This window comes from Strix aluco, chromosome 1 (assembly GCF_031877795.1).
Source record: "Strix aluco isolate bStrAlu1 chromosome 1, bStrAlu1.hap1, whole genome shotgun sequence".
In the NCBI taxonomy this organism is placed as follows: Eukaryota; Metazoa; Chordata; class Aves; order Strigiformes; family Strigidae; genus Strix; species Strix aluco.
The window spans coordinates 20,901,676-20,915,224 of record NC_133931.1 but is presented as its reverse complement, the minus strand read 5'-3'; the positions used below and the strand labels follow the sequence as shown (position 1 = coordinate 20,915,224).

General features: G+C 42.2%; 1 protein-coding gene across 6 annotated transcripts in view; it reads left to right on the top strand.

Moving 5' to 3' along the window:
• The first annotated feature begins 277 nt into the window (after positions 1 to 277).
• Positions 278 to 13,549, top strand: part of OXR1 (oxidation resistance 1) — a 297,931-nt gene continuing 284,659 nt past the window's right edge. Inside the window, exon 1 of one of the 6 annotated variants that reach the window (XM_074810861.1) lies at positions 278 to 440. The gene's annotated coding sequence lies outside the window, so the exon portion shown is untranslated. Of the gene's footprint in view, positions 441 to 997; positions 1,106 to 13,549 lie in introns of those variants that run through there. The other 5 variants (XM_074810964.1, XM_074811420.1, XM_074810934.1 and 2 more) reach the window with 5 other exon arrangements.

The window sequence follows — 13,549 nt, the reverse complement described above, 5'->3', positions numbered from 1 at the left end:
CTGGTCTTTTAGGAAGGCGGGGAATGATAAGCCATGGCTTAAAATCCACATTAGAAACTCCCATTCACAAATACTTGGAGAGCTTTTTATTTCTAACAATTATCTACAGCTCTTAGGTTTGAAACACAGTAATCTCTGTGAAAGGAGAGTGTGATCGTGTGATTTCTTTTGCCATGCAGATCTTCCAGCCTAGAAAATCATATTTAGGGGGCTGTTCTGCAAGCCCTTTGCCTTGGACCTGTCACATTCTCTGCTCTGGGCTTCACTGGAGAGCTAGTGTGTGTCTCTCCCGAAGCCTCATCCACAAAACCTAACGCCTCAGAGCAGGACGGAGATGTCTCCTGAGAAATACTGCATGAAAACACCGCTTGGCATCCTCTCCCACACTTTCTAGACCTGATGACTGAAGCTGTCTCTTCCCGGGGTGGTCCGGCCCTGAGGTAAATGGTCCGGCCCTGAGGTAAAAGGCCCGGCCCTGAGGTAAATGGCCCGGCCCTGAGGTCCCCTGCCCGGCCCGGCGCTGGGGTGAGGGGCGGGCAGAGCCCGCCCGCCGCCCCACCAGACGCTCCCGCGAGCCGTGCCGGAGCCGCGCCGCGCCCGGTGCGCCCCTGCTCGCCTTGGCGGGAGTCGCCGCAGAGGCGCGTACCGCAGGGCTCCCACTGCAAAGGCGCGGGCAGGACCCGGGCGCGGGCGGCGCGGGCATCGCCGCGGTTTCGGTGCCTCTCCTCTGACAGGGCGGGGAGGGCCGGCGCGGCGGGAGGTCTCCCCCCGCCCGGGGCCGCGGGGAGCGAGGCCGCCTCTGCCCCTTTAAGCTCCAGCTGTTCTTTCCTGCGGCGCCTATTTTTAGCTCATCCTCTTGGTAGCATCCGGCTCTGCCCCCTATTCCTCCGTGCTCCCCCCCTTCCCCCCCGGTGGTAGGTTCCGCGCGGCGGCGGCGGCGGCGGGGGGACTGAGCATGTCCGGACCCGCTCGGCAGCGGCCGCCGCGCCGGGGCTGCGCTCGCGCGCCGCGCTCGCAGGGCGGGAAGGAGGGCGCGCGGCCGGGGGCCGCGTGAGGGAGGCGCGTGCCGCCGCTGCTCCGCGGCGCCCGCCGCCGCCGCCCGCAAGTAAGTTTCTCCGCGGGCGCGGAGCCGCCGGCCGCGGGGCCGGGCGGGCGGAGGGCGGGCAGGGGGTGCCTTGCTGCCGCCTCCCTGCGGCGGCGGCGGCCCGAGGCAGGGGCTCGCGAGTTCGGCCACCCCCTGCCCCCGGGGGCTGGCGTCGGGCGGGACGCGCGGCGCCGCCGGCTGGCCCCTGCGCGCCCGGCCGCCTCGCTGCGCGCCCCGCGGCCGCCGCAACTTCTCGGCTGCCCGCGACCCGGCCCCGCCGCCCGGGGGGAGGGGGGTAGCGGCTCCCGCCGCCCCGGGGTCCTGCCGGCTCGGGCGCGGGCCGCGGCCTGCCGGCTCGGCTGGGCCACGGCGGGTCGGCGCTGCGCGGTCGGCGGCCGGTGCGCGCGTCTTCTCAGGTGCGTGTGGCGGCCCTGCGGCTGCCGCCAGCGGGAGGGGCGGCCCGGTCCGGCCCGGCCCGAGCGCGGTCCGCGGCTGCGAGCGGCGCAGGGAGAAGCGGGAGGCTGCGCGCAGCCTGCGAAGAGGGCGCGGTACGAAAATACCGGGCGAGTAGCCGCGCAGCCCGTGCATCGTCAGAATTAGCAAGGCTGCGGTGTCTAAGGGAGTTTCTGATTTAACAGATGGTACCGTAGGAAAGAAAGTGTTTGCTGCGAGAAACTGTAATGCCGCACGGTTTTGCTCCCTCGTGTGACCATTTTTAGTTTAGTAGGGGTGCAGTATTTTAACTTACCTGTCGGTAGCGAACAAATACCAAACTATGCCCCGGGGTTTTTTCCTCTGGAAATGGGATTTCGTTATTCATTCAAAACATGCTTATTCTGCTGTTGTTCCTTTCACACGTAAAGTCGATTTGAACACTATGTGTTACGGATATTAGGGAATGTAAAGTTCTTCACTTAATGTTGAAAGAAGCGTGATTTCGTTAATTTCTTTTCCTGTGCTCTGAAATGAGGAAAGATTTTGGAAACTGCTTCCCTGTTCAGAGGAGGCTCATTGCTGTTTGCGAAGTAGCATTAAGGCAGCCATCTAATTAAAATGATAAATTAATAGGAGAAGGGGAATTCGAGGAGCTTTCTGTGAAACTGAAGGTCACTTACAAAAATTCTGCTGCTTAGCATGTCACTGGTGAAATAACTGGACTGGGTGAGGGCTGGAAAGGTGCTTTTGGTGGACAGTCTGTCTTAATTTTCATTAGACCATTCCAGTAGGAATTCCTAGTTTAATGACCTGACTTTTGACACTCTTGCAGGCATGATTATCTTTGCACATTGACTTAGATTTGGGGGTGTACTCAGAGATGAATATTCATACAAGCTTAATTGTCTACACGTTAAGCCTCTTCAGAATTTAGATGTATTTTAAAGTAGTTAAAGATCCAGAACTTGCCATCCCTACTATGTGTATTCTTGATTCCGTTCATTAGTGTTATTGCAGTGGAGACAGGAAGACTGCTTTGTGATTGTTTCTGTATCTCTGCAACTATTCCCCTCTCCCAAATAAAACACCCCCCCAAAAAATAACAATTGACTTGTGGGTTTCTGAAAGCCAGTCAGTGTGTGCGATTGGGATCTGACTTGTGCACGAATAAACTGCTGTCCTGTCAGTTCCATTTTTATGAGTATGCAATAATGGGGGAAAAAAAATGAATTCTTAAGTAGATGCCTTTTGCCTGCTGCACAAGACCGTAAGAGAAGGCAGCAGGAAAGAACGGCTTGTGTTACCTGTGTTGACAGCGTAGTGAAAAATAAGGAGGGAAGTTTTTGTGTGTGGCAACTTGCCATTTTTCTCCTGTAATTAGATTTGAGCTGAAATAATACCAGGTATTTAAAAAACAGAATTGTTCAAAATATCAGAAGCATTCAAAGTCATTAGTGTAAAAAATGCCTTTCCTTATCCTCTTGGAGTAATAGTTTGTTTAATTATTTGTGTTGTGTTTTACTGTTATGACATTTTAATACTTATTATAGTTCCAGAGCTCATACAGATTTAATAGAATTACTTCAGCATCCTAACCAGATAAGCATTCTTTGATAGTCAAAGCATATGCTGATAGAGCATATAAGCATATCCTTAGAATATACGCTGTGATATAATTCCTGTAGAGTCTCAGTTGATTCTTCATTTCTTGTCCAGGTTTGAGCTCGACTTCTGGAAATGAGGAAATTATTTGAGTGGCAATGAGTTACGTATTAATTGCTTGGGAATATCTGGTTAGCAGCTGCAGCATTTGCACACGGTTATTTTTCCCTTCAGGCAGAAAAAAGTAACTCTAATCTTTCTCCATGCACGTCTTCCCTTGAAGACTTATTTCTCCCATTATTTTCTTAATCTAAGGGAATATCTTCCATGTTTTTTCTTTTTAATAAAGAGTGTTGTCTTGCATTATAGGAAATCATATATATTCAATCCTCCAGGACTTCAGAAAGTAACAGAACTGTGGAAAGAGATATAAAAATACTTTTTTTTTTTAAGCTGAATTTAATTTAAAAAAAAAAACAAACAACCAAAACCAAAAGCGTATTAATAATGCCCTAGGAAATTTTCATAGGGAAGTGATTATTCTCTAAGGCTGATAGTTGAAGACAGTAGACTAGGACTGTCAGCATTACTTATCAGCTGTTAATTTGCAAGAAGGTCTCTTAGCATTTGTTTTTGTTGATGAGCTACTGTAACTTATTTCTCTTTCACCCCTTAGAGAGCTGCTATTGTTTCTTAAGTTAGTATAGCAAAAACATTAAAGTAAGCATATTATTGAAACATATGGGAGGTGACAACCTTACAGAAGCAGTTGCTGCTGACAAACATGGTTGGGTGTCAGGTTAGCACAACATTGCTACATGCTCATGAATAGGTTCACTTGGGAGATATTGATACTTTTGTTTAATAGAGCCATTTACTTAAATTTAGGATGGCTTCCTTGTCTACTGCAGCAGATACCCGTTAAGGTAGGGTGTCTTTCTTTGGTGTGTGAATGTTGCAGGAGCAGTTTGGGGTAGGCAAAGAATTGCATGTGTTCTGAAGATCTTGGGGAAGACCTTCGAGTGTTCGAAAAAGACACTGCTGTCTTCATTTCATCGGTGGTGTTTTGTGCCAGGAGCAGATGCTCACGTGGTGTACTGCAGCAGTGAGCTGTAAATTACCCTTTTTATTCTAGCTTCTGCTCCTACCAGTTTTGCTGAAGATTAGACATAGATATGGAGAAGGTATCTCCTGAATATCTCATGATATGTTATGGATGTGTCGTACAGTTTCTAAGACAGAAAGCTGCTGGAAAAATCTTTCAGGTTGTGCAGAGGCCTCTGTCACAGAGAGAGCTTATCTGTGGCTGCAGCAGTACAATTAGCAAGTTTCTCCTGTACTTAAGGTTACCGCCTATATCCCTTGATTACACACTGAAGCAAGTGATGACCTCCTGCTTTCTTATATTGCTCTAGCAAAACAGAGCTAGGAGTATTTGCTATTTTTTGTTATTCTACTGCCTGTAATAGGGTTTGGGGAGGAAGGAAAAATCGGAGAGAAGAGATAAGTAGGGAGGAAAATACATAAACCTGTGTTAATCTTCCACAGCTATCGTACTGAGAACTAATTGGAGTTTTGACTCCTTAACTTTTAAATGACACAAGGGGAAAAGACCATTTGGCTTCACTTGGTGTTACTCCTCAGGAATACACTCAGGTAGCTTTATCATTCGATTACTGAGAAATCATACAGACGGAGGGGGGTTAGACATGGGAGGAAAGGAGGAGAGGACAGCTACCCACAAGCTGTTTGTGTGTCATAATGCGGTTCCCAGCAGAGTCCTGAACACAGTTTACAAACATGTCGTTTGTCACAAACCAAAGGATTGTACCTTCTCTGGGGCCAATGTAACGTGTTGTCCACATAGCCCATGGGGGGAAAAGATGGGATTCTGAGCAGCAGGATAAAGTGTGCTGTGGTGTAATATGACAAGTGTATTTGTGTGAGTCCCTCCTTCAATAGCTTGAGGCCAGTCTCGTCTTTATTTTCCTTTTGATGGACCCAGTTCTCTTCGGGCTTGGACTGACAAGTCTAAGCCCATTTATATATTTCTGGTAAGCTTTTATGACCCTTTTGTTCTGTATGATGGAGGTCCTGTCCTCACCCCCTACCCCCCCAAGATTAGGGGTGGCGTAACAAAGTACTTACTGAGTAATAGTTAATCAATACTGGAAGCCTGACCAACTGATTTGGAAAGGAGAGTTTAAACTTAAAACTTGTGAAGGAGCAAGGAGATTCCCCCAGCACAGCCATGGACATTATAAAACCAAAGGGTCGTGTGCAGTGACTTCCCATATAATAGAAACCGTCGGACTCTGTTGATTAAATTCTTGGCTGAATGAGACTTACCACTTAGAAAAAAAGTTACTCCAATGTAAATGAAGAGTAACCCCCTCTTAACACTTGTGAATGCATCCAAATCCATTGCGATCTTTGCAGTTATTAATTAGTCTGTTTGCTATTAATAACTTATTTTTAGCTCGCTGTTGTTCTTATTCAACTTCCAGCTATCAAATCTGACTCTCTGCCTATTCAAAGAGCTACATATTGTCCGACATTTTTTTTCTATGAAAGTACATATAGATCGATGAAGACGTCTTGATAAGACTGAGCTCATCAAATCTTTTGCTGTTTATGTATTTTCAGTCCTGTTTAATTTTTGAGACTAGTTGGTTACTCTGTTTTCTGTCTCTTGGAAGTTATACCTACTGTGAAAAGCAAATGCTTTTCCTGAATGTGCATTAACTTCACACGCAAATAAAATTATTAGGGCAAAAAAAAGTCAGTGCCCTAGTAGGAGGGAGAGAACATAAACATTTCTTTAAGGGTGAAGTAGGTACAAGTTGTTTAATACTTTGCTAGGAAACCTGTCAGTGATCAACAGTGAAAGACAAATGAAAGAGGAGATTTTGAACACTCTTAAGCAGAGCTTATGCTGATGTTAGCAAAAGCTAGACCATTTTCTGTGGAAGATGGGAACTTCGTTGGTCAGTGAATAAGAGCTGTAGTCATCTAAGATCCACTGTTATAGTTTACACATTCTTCAGTAATCAATAACCAAAAAGTAACACTTTTGAGTCAGCCTGGGACATTCCTCTTGTATCCCTGTGAAGGTACAGTAGACATCTGTGCAATCACGGACATACAGTATTTCTTACTGAGCACATAAAGCAAAGCTGTAGCAGTTTTGTTTCAAACTCTGGATACCTCTGGAAGACAAAGTATTGCCTCTTGGTAGTGTAGGTACCTTGGTTGTTCAATGATACTATTTGTACACACTTTTTTGGAAGGTGTCCTCAGCCACTGGGACAGATTACTAGAAGCCATCTTGTCTGTCTTCAGTGGGTGATCTCACCCATTAAAACACCAAATTTGGAGGGGAAAAAAAAATGCTATGTGAACACATGGCATGGCTGCTTGATTGATATAGTTTTTCTTTTTAGACACTTTATGTATACAATGCCCATTCATTTCACTATGAACTTGAGTTGTGGCAACAGAGGAGAAGTCATCTGTCTCCTGTGCTCCTTTGTATAAAACTCTTTTGGGATGCGTAGATGTGAAACAAATTCAAAGGTAAAACATAGTTCATGTAAGTACTCCTATAGGTAATAAGTATCTGGAAACCTTTATATAATATGACATGCACATAAAGATAAGACTTTGATACTATAGTCAGAACTTTTTTCCCTAAGGCATAACACAACCAGATTCCATGGAGATACCTTCTAAAATAACAGCAAACACATTATTAGTTATTCCTTAATCTAACCATAGCTGTACAAAAGCTTAGTAATAAATCATCTTCATATTTCATAAATAATAGAACATACTAAAATGTTAGTATTTATAGTCACTGCAGTGAAATTGGATTCACTTGTGAGTCTCCTTTATAATTCCTTTGTGATTTTAAATTATTAATATGTTATATTTCAGAAATTGATATTTATATACTGTTGATGTAAACCTAATCTATCCAGTCATCTGAATCTCTGGCAGTTGAATTCCAAGTTGTCTTGTGCATTTTGTTGCACTGAAAGGCCAGGACATCCATGTTGTTGATACAAGCACATTCCAAGATGATTAATCAATGATTATCACAGCTTCTGTAGCTTCTGAAAAGAAGCTGTAACAGCTTTTAAATCCCCTTTAGAGAAGGAAACAGCTCTTATCCAGCACTACAAACAGCAATAGCAAGGAAAATGGATGCAATGGGAAACAAAATACATGTATTTCTTCTGGCTTTAATTCTCTTTTGGAATCTTATTGTTAGTCTCTGTGGGTTTTCAGTAATTTTCTCTGGGATTGTGACTACATCTTTCTTTCTTTTCTTTTTTCTTAGAGTCAGTATCAACACTAACTGCAGTGAAATGTTATGGCCACAGGACTAATGATAATTCATTAGTAGTCAGTCTCACTTCTGGATGAAACCTCAAGCCCCTTGTACTTTCTACTTGAGTATTTTTCAAAGAATTACACTAATTTTAAGTGTGGACTTAAACCACTCATAGAAGTCCCAGTCATACCTTCCGTTGCCATTAGGATATCGCTGTGGCAAAAATAAATAAACTCCTTTTCATATGCAAACTGTCAAAAAACAAATTTCACTAAGGTCTACCTCACCTGAAAGCTTATAACCTGAGTTTGTGCTCCACTGAGTAGTTTTACCTGAAGCAGTGAATGACTTAGACACCTCTAGAATGGAAACAGTGGAATAGCTATGTGTAAGAAATTATAAGGCAAGTTTTGAAGTGGAACTAACATTTCTTAAAGCCTCTCTTGCTCGATTTTTCTGTTGGCTATTTCCCAGTGTCTGGTATGTTGTGTATCCCCACAATGGAGCATGTGTGTATTCACTTGTTTTAGAGGCCTACACACAATCAACTGTTTTTACAGAATTAAAGTGTGTGTTTTATGTTTATCCTCAGATTAAACTGTTAATACAGATAATCAAATTTGAGGCTCTGAATATAAGATTTTTCTTGGGTGTCCCTGCCATAATAGCTGCTTTATGTACTTCCCACTGTAACCTTACACTTAACTTTATCCTCAGACTGTACCTGAAGTTTTGGGTCTAAAGCAGTAGCAGTGTTTCTTCCCTGCATTGCATCTGAGAATGTACCTCCAGGCATGGCTTTTCATTCAAAGCATCCCTGTGTTCAGGAGTCCCAGAGGGCACAACTTGCTTTCAGCTGGGTGTGTGTACTCACATCTAAGATGACAGTTTCAAGCAGGAGTTACCCAGCATTTGCTCTTTTCTGCAGTTCTTGTCTATGGCAGTGGTGATTGAAAAAAGTGATATTTTGGATATGTTGTTTGTGTTCTTAATGTCATTAAAGCTTTGAGGCACTGGGATGTGCCTGGAGTTCAGGTAACCTTATGAGCAAGCATCCTGACTAAAATGCTAAAGCAAAAAGAGCTGTCCTTGGAGCTGTGTACCATGAGAGAGAAGGTCTTGGCTTTGGATCAGATTAGGACTTGGATGAGCTGCCTGGATGAAATCTTAGTGTTGGTTGGATGAGGTTGTCAGAGGGTGGTGGTGGTGGTGTGATGGGGCTGAGGGAAGATGAGAATGGCACTGGACAGCTGGGAAGACATGCAAGTAGTGGAGTCCTTGTCTTGTGACGGCTTTACAGACTCCAAAGGAATCCAGAGTTTCCAGTTCTTTCTGTCCTGTTGTAATTCAGGCAAGCCCATTGTTAAGGGTATTTCACCTCATTATTCTACTTCCTCACAACCCCTTAGATCTTCCTTTTATTTATTATTGTAAACTTGTATTTCTGACCCTTGTGGAACTTAAAATATTAGAGCTGAAGCTGCCTGGATATCAAAAGTAAATGAAGACTTTTCTGTTTAACTTCAGTCTCTATACTTCAAGTCTGTATCTGTAAAATGAAGATAATACTAGCTGCACAACATAGAATCACAGAATCATCTAGGTTGGAAAGGACCTTGAAGATCATCTAGTCCAACCGTTAAACATAGTGTGATATGAGAAGATAAGTTTGTTCATGTTGGTGAAATACTCTAATACTGTAGTGATGATCACCTTGGAGAGGCTCATGAGGAAATTAATACTTCTGGCATCCTAGCAGAGCTAAGTAGAGTACCATAAGGCTATGGACTGAAGAAGTCTGGTCAGACTAGATGCTGGATACCTTAACTGCTTACTCAGTAAAAGGTGTCCTTCCTTTTCTCCAAGTGTTGAAGCAATCTTGGTGGAAAGAAACACTATGTGAATACATAGCTGAAAACTGTACAAAGCTGTTTACGCATCTTCTTTGAGAATATTGTTCAGACAGTTGGTGACTTGTGGTTCTTAACTTTGTGAAAGTAGCAGCCACAGTATATGAGGGGTTGGTACCTACTGAAGTCCTCATCAAACTGCAACCAGCCTTCTAAATTAGGATGTCTTTGAAGGGGAGAAAAGCTCCTTGTAGTGGTAATGTGACCATGGCAGAAGAGATCTGTGTAACAGTCCTCATAATCATGGCTACATATAAATAGTGGAGAGTAGGTAAATACAGACAGGAGCAAGTGACACAGAATTAAGGTGCAAGTGGTCTTGATTTTGGTGAATGTGATATATTTCCTTTAGGGAGTGTAAGGAAAAGTGACTTTATGCATCAAAATTATGTTACTTGTTTACTGGAAGACTAATACATATGTAGATTGTATCTAACAGCATTAGCAATGGTCTGCAAAATGGGTGAACCTAGTGATGGTGGCAGCAGATAGAGTTACTCAGGTGGAGTAGCTGCATGGCTGGATGGAGCTTGCAGTGTTTGGAAGGAGAGTGATGTGGTGATGAAATGCAATCAGAGACTATCTGCATATCTAGTTTGGCACAGTGAACACCAAACTGTCTTACTGCAGTTCTGCCACCATCTCCTAATGTTGCTCTTAGCCAGTGTTGCAGTAAGTTTTGAGCGAGGCTTAGGTCATACCTAGAGATAAGGCTTGACCTCACTGAAGCTGTGAAGGGGAGATACTGCAAATACACAGTCGTGTTGAGAAATACCGAGAAAAGATACTCTTACTTCCCCATATGTATTTTCCCCAAATTCCTCTACCTTCTGTTTTCCCCAGTTTTCAGGATCCTATGTAAGAGACATGTCCTAAAACTGTAGCACAGGCAGAATGCAAACTTATTACTGCTCTTTCCAATGCCTTTTTATGCCCTCAGTCACTTCTAAACACTTTTGTTTTTCAGGTGTACCCAAAGGCAGAGATTTTGTAAGATGATGTGACAATGGGCAGTAGAAATGAATTCCCCAAAGGAAGAACCGCATGTCATCCCGTGTGACCTCCTTTGGGGAACATAAGAGACCATGCGTTGGAACCCACGGGGCTTTCTTCAGCTGAAATAAATGAAATCTTGAGGAAATCTGAAAGTTGGCATTGACAGGGAAGAAATTGTTCCATCTCCATGAAACATGCAAAGGATCTCTGTCTTCTCTTCTTATAATAACTGCTAATTGCTTTTTTCTTTCTAATTCTCCTTCCCAGTTATTTTAATTACAACTCACTATGGCAAAAATACCTGTCTCTTGCTGTCTGAGTGAATTCAAGAAGAATTATAATTTAAAAAAAGATTTTTTTAAAAACAATTCATTTATTTATTCCACTTCATTGTAATACCCAATCATGTTGTAGGCCAGTTTTCTGTTTTTAGTTTTCCAAGTGCATGCTTTTATGTAAACCAGTAGATCTTTAGATAATAGGAGGAATTGGCTTTAAATAACTTCCTATGACAAGCACACTAGCTCTTTTCTACAAAGGTCTGTAAATATTTTCAAGGTGAATTAATTCATGTTTGCCAAAATGAGCCAGATTTATATCTGTGTGAGGGCAAAAGCAATCACCAATGTGCTTTAATGCATATGAGTTAAGTCACTTCATGTAAGTGCATGATTATTAGAAGAATTTTAAAGAATAGTCTGGAAAAAAAGTAAAGATAGTGGCTTTTTGATGGGTAAATTACTATAAATTGTGCCAATCTACAAAAATACAGACTGAGATGGTGTGAAGCTGGTATAAGCAGCTTGTAGTTTTCCAGATGCTTGTACCTGACATTTTATACCACAGTGCTTACACAGTGGCACCACGCAAATTTCAGTGCATCAAGCATTCAGTTTCCATGCTAGGATTAAATTACTCAAGTTTGTTTGTTTGGAGTTCTGGACAGTTGCAATTTAAACCACTAGTGTTTTGTCATGTGTCCTTGTTTAGAAACATTCCTATTCCATTTAATAAAAATTGAATTGTGATAAATTAATGATTATGACCATCTCTGAACTGCAGCACATCTGAAGTCTGCAAATTTGTTTATGCTTAAGATACATGTGACCAATTAACTTGAAGGACAGTCTTATTACATTGTCCAGTCTCTTCTTGGTGCATTGTTAACCATACCTTTCTAGCTGGTAAAGAAAGATAAAATGATAGTATTTTTTCCAGAGAAACCAAACTAATCATCCACTTCTCAATCTTGGGTGAGAAATGAAACATTATTCCTGAAGGACTTCAAACTGTAGCCCTCTAAGATGCTTTCTCCAAACACACAGCTATTGAGCTGTGCAAGAGCACTTAGGAGGAACACAAGAAAGTCTTCATTTGGCTGGTAGTTCATCATAGACTACTATTGTATTATAATTCCTTAGCATGTGACATTTAGATAAAGTTCCTGTTCTTTTTTTTTTTAACTGTAATCTTTTGTGTTACTGTGTTTTGATACTGTCTTAACTAGGCTCCTGATGTTGGAAGAGAAGATACTCTTATAGAGCCATAAGATATATACATTACTTTGCATGGACAAAAAGTTTGACTCTGTGCAAATGAGCATTTGAATTTATACAATACAATAATGAGTTCGTTTAATTGTAAGAGGGCATGGCTCCTAATTATGAATCACAACAAAGGATCTGAGGTGATCATTTGGCTCAATTTCTCCCGCCAGCCCCAACTAAATCACCTAGCCTGCCTCTACATACTTTGCTTTTCTTGAATATTTAGTCATTATGGGTAGTTTTAACATTGCTAATAGGTCACGCTAATTCTTACACTTTTTTTGTAAAAAATAAGTGGCGCAAAAATGTATGTGAGACCACTAGGAGAATGCTTTAAAAATTGTAGTAATCTGTGAGCCCAGTCACATAAAGCATGACACGGTTGGTTAAAGGTGAGCTACAAGAACAACATTTAATTTCAAGCTTAAATTAAGCTATTAACTAATAGGGCTTGGGACAGGAGATTACAGAGACTGTGCCTTAGTCTGTTAGAGTACTACTACCTTGAAATCCATGCCTAAGCTTGTGGTTTTTTCCTCCTTGCACAAGTTACCTGTATTTGAAAGTTCTAGTTCTAATCCTTTCCTACTAACAGATGCTAACGTTGGAAGTCTTTACTATGAATTTATGACCTAAACCCGATAAAACTGCACAGAACAGTACTTCCTTGTTGAACCAAAGAAATTTAATCCTTCCCGTAAAGAGCTACTACAGCAAGGTCTAGAGTCTACAACAGAGCTGTGTGAGACAGACTTTGACTGACTGATTTTATTTTTGCATATGGAAGATGCTGGATAATTTTCCCTTAATCAGCTCTACAAATCAACAGGTGGTGAAAGATAGGTTCTTCCCATGTGTTAGTGAAGGGTCAGATAGTGTATTGCTAACAGCTTTGAGCCATGTGTGGAAAATATTCCTACCTTCTGTTCATCAATAGGGAAGCAAACATTACATGTTTATATTTAATAAAATTAAGTCCATATGTGTTTTTTGTCCTCTACCTTCTGGCTAATTGGTAATGTGAAGCTAAGCTGCCACAGACTGGACATGCATGCTACTGAGAGTATGAATTTGTATTTTTTTCTTAATCGGTTTTAAAAGCACATAAGACTTTTTCTGGTGCAGCACCACTGATTTTTGTCATATTTTTTACATGTGCCTGGTACCTAAACGCTGTTCACCGCAATGGAGGGAGTAAGTGCAAAGGTATTGCTGTGGGTGGAGCAGTCAGAGGACACTGTAAGAGAGAACTGGCTTTCTGATTCAAATCCTTGAGTACTTTAATTGCAGGATAGATAGGAACAAATGCCTTGTGATTGTTCTTTGCAGGGTGTCAAGCCAGATGTGGGGAGAAAAATAACTTGCATAAATTAAGTTTTTATACAGTAGTATTTTTGTGTTGCTACTTTGTTTTGCAAATTTCAAGTAGCTCTCCTGTGCTTGCCGGGAAGATAAACAGATTACAGGAACAGAGCAAAAAAGCCCTTCATTCTCTTCCAATTAATTTAATTCCTGCTAAAATCCTGTTTATGTTTGGAAAGGAATAACCTTGAAACATTGCAGTTCACAGTTCAAATCTTTTGGTTGATATTGACTCATGTACTGAGTGATCCAAATAAAAATAATGAGTAGACAGTAG